At 41.3% G+C, this 8,495-nt stretch overlaps 1 protein-coding gene across 1 annotated transcript in view; it reads left to right on the top strand.

Moving 5' to 3' along the window:
- The first annotated feature begins 442 nt into the window (after window positions 1-442).
- The window catches only part of ALPK1 (alpha kinase 1), a 98,548-nt gene continuing 90,495 nt past the window's right edge, over window positions 443-8,495 (top strand). Inside the window, exons 1-2 of the mRNA XM_054694558.1 lie at window positions 443-589; window positions 6,667-6,718. The gene's annotated coding sequence lies outside the window, so the exon portion shown is untranslated. The remainder of the gene's footprint in view (window positions 590-6,666; window positions 6,719-8,495) is intronic.

Here is an 8,495-nt window from a genome sequence, read left to right as displayed (position 1 = left end):
TAATGCTAAGAATATTTGCCCTTTTAAAACCTTTTGTACGACAGTAAACTGACATTATTGCAAAGAGAGGGGAAGGAACCAGTTCTTCAGAAAGTTTTAATAACTCAGTTCTTAGGTCATAGAGCTTGCTAGACCAGTTGGTGAACACCTGGCTTTATTTGTCATTGGAATGAGGTTTGATTAAAGCATTAAAGGAGCTGGGATTACTTATTTAAAATACTAACTCTGGAAGTTTTACCTGGAGTGCTAGGAAGTGATGACAGAAGCTGTCACTTTTATGGTGTCCTCCATGGTTTTGCTAGGATACAGAAAACTAAGAGTACATTTACCCTCCCTGAATGGGATGTATTGAGACAAGTTCTCAAAGTGGAGAAGCATTATGTAGAAAGTGTCTGGAAAAATTAAATTCCTTTGTGTTTCTCTGCAAAACAGAGTCCTGCCATTCAGAAATTCCAGCATTTGAAAGCAGAACTTCAGAGTACTTTGGAAAATTCCAAATTAAAGCCTTTGGAGTACTTTGGGATTTACAAGAGGGAGCAGAAACAGGAAGAGGAAGGAGGACTTGAAACTACAACCTAGTGGCATCTCTGTATGTAAAATTTTCTATCTTCCTCCCTCTCTGCCTTTTGTTTTTCACTTAATGCAGCTAGAACCTTCTAAGAAACAATATCTGCTTTGGCTTGGTTGGTACCTCATGCAAGAACACTCTTATTCCTTACTCCTCGCTTGCTAAGCAAGTGTGACTGTGAGTCTTCTGCATAGTCTTCATGCTCTTGTGATTTCCTCTTCTCTCCTTGATCTCAAGTTCTACTGAGCTTTATAGAGCAGTAATAATGATGCCACAGAAGCTGTGTGTCTCTAAGTCTAGGTGGTGTGGCAGCAAATTACACATCTGTGTGGCATGCATGATTTTGGATAGAGGTCAGTATAAGCTAATTTACTCTTGGGAGAGACACTCCTAATTCAAATGCCAAGTCAAATCTTTGAATAAACTTCCCCAAATCATGTACTTATCTCTGCCTACCACTTCCTTCCAAACCCTGTCACCTGTAGCCTAAAGAGAAACAAAATCCTTAAAATTATTCTAGCACTAATTTACTTTCCTTCTTCAAATGTCTTTTTTGTGTCTAAGATGAGTCTTCCCAATTCTTCCCCCAAGAAGACAGTAGAATTTAATAGCATCTTCTGCTTACTTAAGTAGGGAGTCAGATTACTTTAAAATTAAAAAATACATATTTAAAATTTTAAGAAAAGCCGCAGGTACATCATGATGGATAGTATAATGTCTAACATAAAATAATACTATGAAATGAGCAGGTCTTACATGTTGAGCTATGTAAGTGCTGTGTGATCTTGTTAATTGGGCAGAATGAAGGGTACCCCTTAACCCCCAAACCTGCCTGCTCTGAATGGGTTCTGCCCTCTGCCACTTAAAGACAAACATATTCTTAGTGTGTAAGACCTTCAATGGAAAAGAGCTTTAGTAGAATCAGTGTGCAGTAGAGAGAAGAGATGAGAAAGAATATAGTTAAAAGTTTCCCCATGAAACACCCAAAGTTACCCATCCCCTCCTGGGTAAATGCCCAACCAAACAGGCTTGGCCCAAAACATGGCCACTGAGGCCCAAAAGCCTGTCACAAGTCTAAGGCACCTTCTGGTGGGGAAAGATAGGAAAGGGCCAGAGGGGGACAGATAAGTCTGGAGGAAAAAGAACAAAATCAAAATACAAATCAAGATCAAGGCTGCCATTGTCAGCCTCCCCGCAGGTCTCTTACCCATGTCTCTTCCAAATGTCTTGTTCCATGTCCCCCAAATCCCTGGTGTAAGTCCCAAGGCCAAGAAGCAGGTGGGGCTGCTGCTTCACATGTCTCTCCTCCACATGCCTCCTCCAGTCTCTCTTTCCTCTTCTCCCAAGTCCTCCCGGTCTTTTCTTCTTTCTCTTCCCTGCTCAGCTCCACCCTTCCTTGGGTAGGGCAGGAAACCTCCCTTTTCTATTGGGATTACACTGTTAGCATCTCTATTTGGTTTAGAAGCTGGAGGTTCCCTTCCTAATAATGTGTCCATTTTGAAATGTTTCAGAAATGCCTCTTCTTCTTCCACTTGGAAAGAATTTCACTGACTCCTTCCCTCTGAACATAGCAGATGAACTATATTTACTGTCCCTCAATCTATTTCAGAGACTGATGATTTTTCAGCATAACATTTTCATTGTAAATACTTTTCTCTCCTGAAATTTTAAGTGTTTGGGGGTTGGTGAACTTTTTACAAGAATGTGCATTCAAACTTTGGGGGTAAAACTCATTCCATATTTTTGTTAGCGTGTTTGTTGCCTGTGTCTCAGGGAAGACCTTGTTTCTTTTCTTTTTTAAAGATTTATTTATTTATACAAGCACCAGGGTACAGACCAGATGCGCGGGCAGGGTGAGAGAATTCACCAGAGACAGAGCAGGGAACAGAACAGGCAGACTGACGAAATACACTGCTGAGGAGAGCAGCAGGGGAGACAGGAGAGGTCTGCTGCGCCATGTGGGACCCTCACCTGCCAGGCGGGATTGAACCGGCGCTGCAGAGGCTGCAGACAGCTTCACAGTGCTGCGCTCAACCCCAGTGCCCCCAGGGGAGGCCCAAGAAACCTTGTTTCTTGTTATTCACAATAACATCTAGTTTTTGTAGGATGTTGTCATTTACTTTGTTTATGGGCTTCTGTGGGATAGATAGATTTTAATGTAGGAATACTACCTGGTGCTATCATTCTTCTATGTTTGTAGAATAAAAAGAAATGAAATAGTTTAAACATCAGTTACATATTAAGACATTTTTCCCCAAGGATAATATATAAACTATTGATTTTAGATAGGCCATGTCCAACTTTGACATTTTGAGTTATGTTTTATTAATTTCATATGAATTAAAACTAGCTTATAACACCTATGATTGCATGGATAATACTGCTCAGGAAGATGCAGTTGAAAGAGAGTGAGCCCACTTACTATTGATTTTAAGGAAATAAAAATATCACAGTCAGTGTGTAATATGGTAAAACGGCAAAGGAAACGTTGCCTGAGATGTGAGCTTCCTAACTGTTTTCTCATTCTAATGGATCCCCATAACCAAGAGTCATTAGTGTCTATACTTACTGTACTTGTATTAGTTTTGTTGTATCCTCCTACTACAGCTCCAGATGTATCATGTTGTTTACTCTTCCTGGAAGGCTCTCAACCCCAGAACATCTAGTCGCTGGGGTACTTTCTCCTTTAGGGTATAAGCACCAAAGCCCCCGCAAAATTGTGAACAAAAACCTTTCCATTCAGAACTGGCTTTCTTTTCCCTAAAGAAAATGTTTAGAGCCTCATCATGTTTCCTGTTATTCCTTCCCTTTTAAATAGCCTTGATTAAAGGTTGGTGGGACAAGCCATCATTTTCCAGAATACTGTGTCCTTACCCAGAAAGTTTATTCCCTGAGTCACACCCCAATTTATTGTGAAGAATAATAAACTCTAAGTGGACAGCGCCTTTCCTGAGAAATTAATGAATCATGTGTGATGCACACTTCCCAGTGTTGCAGGTCATTTAATTGGAAGCATTTGAAGCCCTTTGTCCATCCTCAGTAGACATGAGTGGTGGGTGGACACCAGGTAGACTCCACATTGCCCCATTTGTACTCAGTCTCCAGATGTACAGCTCGTCTCACAACTGGTCTTGCACTTACTCTCCTGGGAAGCTGGAGAAATTCAGGTGGATTAGGAATTCAGTGTGGGCACATCAGAATGTGATAATCAGATATGCAAGTGCAGGTATCAAATAATTAAACTATGTATCTGAAAAGTTCAAGAGAGGTGTGGACTTGAGAGAGAAATGTGTTGGTTGTCAATCAATATATGTATTGGAAACCATGAATCACCAAGAAATGGTGAATTCTTGGCATAAAATCACCAAGAAATGCATTTGGATGGAGAAGAGGGCTAGAGGCAGAGTCTTTGCCCCTCACAACATTAAGGGGTCCTACGAGAGGAGGGGGCCAGCCGAGAGGCAGAGGAGTGACCAGTGAGATAGGAGAAAAACCAAGAGTGTGGTGTCCAGGAGGACAACAGAGGAGGACAGCTCAGCACCATGTGCTATTAGTAGGTCAACTCAGATGAGGAGTGAGAAATATCTGTTGCATTTTGCAGACAAGGGCAGTTTCAGTGCAGTATGGAGCAAAAGTCTGACTGTGATGCATTCGAGAGAAGATGGGAACAGTTTGGAAGCTCAAGCAGAAACAATTCTTGCAAGGAGTTTTGGTGCCAAGGGCAATAGCTACTGATAAATGGGAAATCAAGAGATTTTTCTTCTCAGATAGAAGAAATCATGGCATAGGTGCCAAGTGACGTGAATGTGCCAGTGGAGAACAAAAACTTGGTGATGTAAGCAACAAAGAAGAGAGGGAAAAACTGTATCCATGGGGTTAAGTAGGAAGAGGGGTGGCTGATTAAGTAGGAATGTAGTGGCTGGTTTTCCAGGAGATGCTGGGTGGTGCATCCCTGCTCCCAGGTGGGACAGCAGAGTTAGGGTGCAGCTGGTGGTAGAGGTAGCTGGGACCAATGGAAATCCTCTTCCACCTGCTGAGCATGGAGGAGGAGAGAGCACCTGTGGAGGAGGCATCCGTGAGAGGGGAGGGGAGTGGATGCCAAACGCCCAATGGCATTGCCTGCTTCCAAGTTAGAAATTTAAGTAAGAGCAATTAGAAATTTGTTACCCCCTCAATATGGTTCGATTGTGTGAAAGTTGAATTTAGCTAGAGTTATAATTTTGACATGCACATATTAAAAGCAAGGGAATCAACAATGTGTGTAGTCAAGGAAGGTCATAATTGATGGTGGAATGTAAAGAGAGCGAGGGAAGAGAGGACCTCAAGGGGGTGAGGGGACATGCAAAGGTGATGGGTTTAGTGGATTATCAGTTGGGCGGGCTGGTAGGATTGTTGGATTTGGGGGATAAGATAGTGGGGGGACAGACTGGGATACATAAATTTGAGAATTTGCAACAATGCATGTTTTGGGTAGTAAATTGTTGGCTCTGCGGTCATGGGAATGAATCACTGAGGTGGGGTGAAGGAAAAGATCTTTGCAAGAAAGGATTTCAAGGCACAGAGTCCTGTCACTATGTAATTATTGAAATCTAGAATAGGAGTGGTTTGGAGCAAGCCAAGTGCCGTGGGAGTTGGCCGAGGACAGCAACAAAGAGGGTTGTGAATGAAAGCATGAGATTCAATGACTGAGCAAGGAGTGTGCAGATTAAACAAAGAAGCTGGAAGCAGGTCCCACAGCCATGAAAGACAGGAGCTGATTATGCATAACCAGGGGAAGAGGTGCCAGGAGTGAGAGAATCTCTCAAGCTGCCCACAAGAGAGTTTTCAGGATAGTTGGAAAATGTAAAATACTGTGAAATGTAACATATTGTTATTTTTTAAATATATTTTAAATATTTATCCCCCCCAGTTTTATTGAGATATAATTGACATACAACATTGTATTACTTTAAAATAGACACGATTTCATGTATGTCCACATTGCAAAATAATTCTTGTAAGTAAACCTAAACCATCCATCTCCTCTAATTTACACATTTTTTTCTTGTGATGAAAACTTTTAGGATCTGCTCTCTTAGCAACTTTTAAGTAAATAATACAGGACTGTTAATTGTAGTCACCACTCAGCACATTACACACCCAGACCTTATTAATTTGTGTGTTGTCATTTTTAACATGGGATAAACCCTGACTATTATTACTACCCACTTTACAAGTGAAGTTCTTGTGTAAATAACTAAGTGGATCCCCTCTGTCTGGGAATACCCCAAAGTAATCAATTCATTTTTAAATTGAAGTGAATGAAAATTTTCGAACTTAAGTGACAATGTGTCAACCTGAAGGTTTTCACAGTCTCTTTTCTTCCTAACAGAACAATCAGATATTATCACCTGGGGGAGTTTAGACCTCTGACAATCAGGTTTCTGTCTATTCTGGCTAAGTTGTTTCAAAAGTCTAAGGAGAGATTTAAAACCTCCTCCTCCTTTTAAGTGGGGAGGGCAGAGGAAAGAGATTTGCCCCCTGGCACTTGGGACAGAGTCTGATCTCCTCTGTGTGACACTCTTCCTCCTTGTGTATCTCAAGTGATGGAGCAAGCTGATGCCAGTTGTCACCTCTCTGCTCTCTTTTGGAACTTGGAACTCAGAAATGGGATTTTCCTCTGATTTCTTCTCCCTGTTTCTTTTTTTTTTTTTTTTTAAAGATTTGTTTATTTATGCATACAAGAGCTGGGGTACAGGCCAGAGGCGTGGGAGGATGAGAGGATCTCACCAGAGACAGAGCGGGGAGCAGAACAGGCAGACTGATGAAATACGCTGCTGAGGGGAACAGCGGGTGAGACAGGAAAAGTCTGCTTCGCCATGTGTGTTGCTCTCTGGCTGGCCGGGGATCAAACTCGTGCTACAGAGGCTGCAGACTGCGCCACAGTGCGGTGCTTAACCCCTTGTGCCACCAGGGAGGCCCTCTTCTCCCTGTTTCTACTAATAAGGATGCAGCAATGCTTGTTACGTGCTGCAGGAAATAAAAAGTGGAAATCATTCCATTATGTCTAGCCTCTTGTTTAATAAAGTCTTCAGTGTATTTTTTTTTTTCCTCACCAGAAAGTTCTTCTGAATCAGGAATGGATTGAAATCTAATGAACACAGATGTTGGGTAAGATTTCATATAAAAATTTTCAATCAAGTTATCTTTTCTTAAAAATGATTATTTTGCATCAGTATGTATTACCCAGAATATGATTTTTCCTTAAAGCATAATATTATGTAAATATAAAAGGGACTAGGGAAAAGAAGCCAAGTATTGAATGCCTTATAAATAAAACTTGTAATTTGTAGTGGTCAAAAAGTTACTTTTTTCTTAATCATATAGTTATGCATAGTCACAGAAAATGTGAAAAGGGGGGAATTTTAAAAAACTACTACACTTAATATATATTTTTAAGATTTATTTATTTATTTATACAAGCACTGGGTACAGGCAGAAGCGCGGGAGGGTGAGAGAATTCACCAGAGCCAGAGCGGGGAGCAGAGCAGGCAGAAGGACCGAAGTACACTGCTGAGGGGAGCAGCGGGCGGCAGGAGAGGTCTGCGCGCCATGCGGGACCCTCCTCTGGTCGCTGGGGAGCAGCCAGGGATCGAACTGGTGCCATGGAGGATTCTGGCAGCTTTGCAACCCAGTGCTCAACCGCTGCGCCACCGGGGAGGCCCACTACTCTTAATATTTTTGGTGTATTTACTTCGGACTGTTCCTCGATGACTTAGATTTTGGTAAAATATATGTGAAATGTACCATCTTAGCCATTTTTAAGTGCACAGTTTACACTCACTTTCTTGTGCTACCATCACTCCCTTCCATCCACAGAATTATTTTTATTTTGTAAAACTGAACGTCTGTCCCATTAAACAACAACTCCCTGTACCTCCCTTCTCCTAGCTTCTGGAACTCACTTTTCTACCTTCTTCTCTATGAAACTGACTCCACCAGCTATCTCATGTAAATGGAATCTGGCAATATTTGTCCTTGTGGGATTGCCTTATTTCTCTTAATATAATGTTCTCAAAATTCATCCTTGTTGTAGCATTTGCAACATTTCCTTTTTTAAGAGTGAGTAGTATTCCATTGTATGTCTGTGCCACATTTTGTGTGTCTAGTCATCAGTGTACGGGCACCTAGGTTGCATCTGCCTTCTAGCCGTTGGAAATAGTACTGTTATGAACATGGCTGTATAAATAGTTCTTCAAGTCCCTGCTTTCAGTTCTTCTGGGTATGTACTCATAAACACCATTGCCAAATCATATGGTAGTTTTATTTTTCATTTTTTGAACAGCAGACACACCATTTTCCACACCTGCTGCACTATTTTATATACTCATCCACAGCATACAAGGAGTTCAGTTTCTTCACATCCTTGCTTACTCTTGTCATTTTACTCTTTGTTTCATTTTTTCATAATAGCCATCCTAAAGGGTATGAAGTAGTATCTCATTGTAGTTTTATTTCTACTCCCTTAGTTATTGGTGTTATTGACCATCTATTTGTGTGTGTGTGTGTGTGTGTGGGTGGGTGGGACCCTTGCCGGTGGCCAGGGATCGAACTGGCGCTGCAGAGGCTGCGGGCAGCCTCGCAACCCAGCACTCAACCGCTGCACCACCAGGGGAGGCTCTTGACCATCTATTTATGTACTTACTAGGCATTTGGAGATATGTCTGTTTAAGCCTTTTGACTTTTCTTAATCACATTATTTGGATTTTTATTATTAAATTATAGGAATTCTTTATATATGCTGGATATTAACTCCTTGTCAGATTATGATGTGTGGATATTTGTTGCCAGTCCATGAGTTCCCTCTGTTCTCTGTTTATTGTGTTGTTTGATACTTAGAAGTTATAATTTTTTATGTCATCTGGTTGATCGATTTCCTCTTTTCTTC

The sequence above is a fragment of the Talpa occidentalis genome, unplaced genomic scaffold, assembly GCF_014898055.3.
Source record: "Talpa occidentalis isolate TD23 unplaced genomic scaffold, MPIMG_talOcc4v2.1 talOcc4.13, whole genome shotgun sequence".
Classification (NCBI taxonomy): domain Eukaryota; kingdom Metazoa; phylum Chordata; class Mammalia; order Eulipotyphla; family Talpidae; genus Talpa; species Talpa occidentalis.
This window is presented reverse-complemented; position numbering and strand designations above follow the sequence as displayed.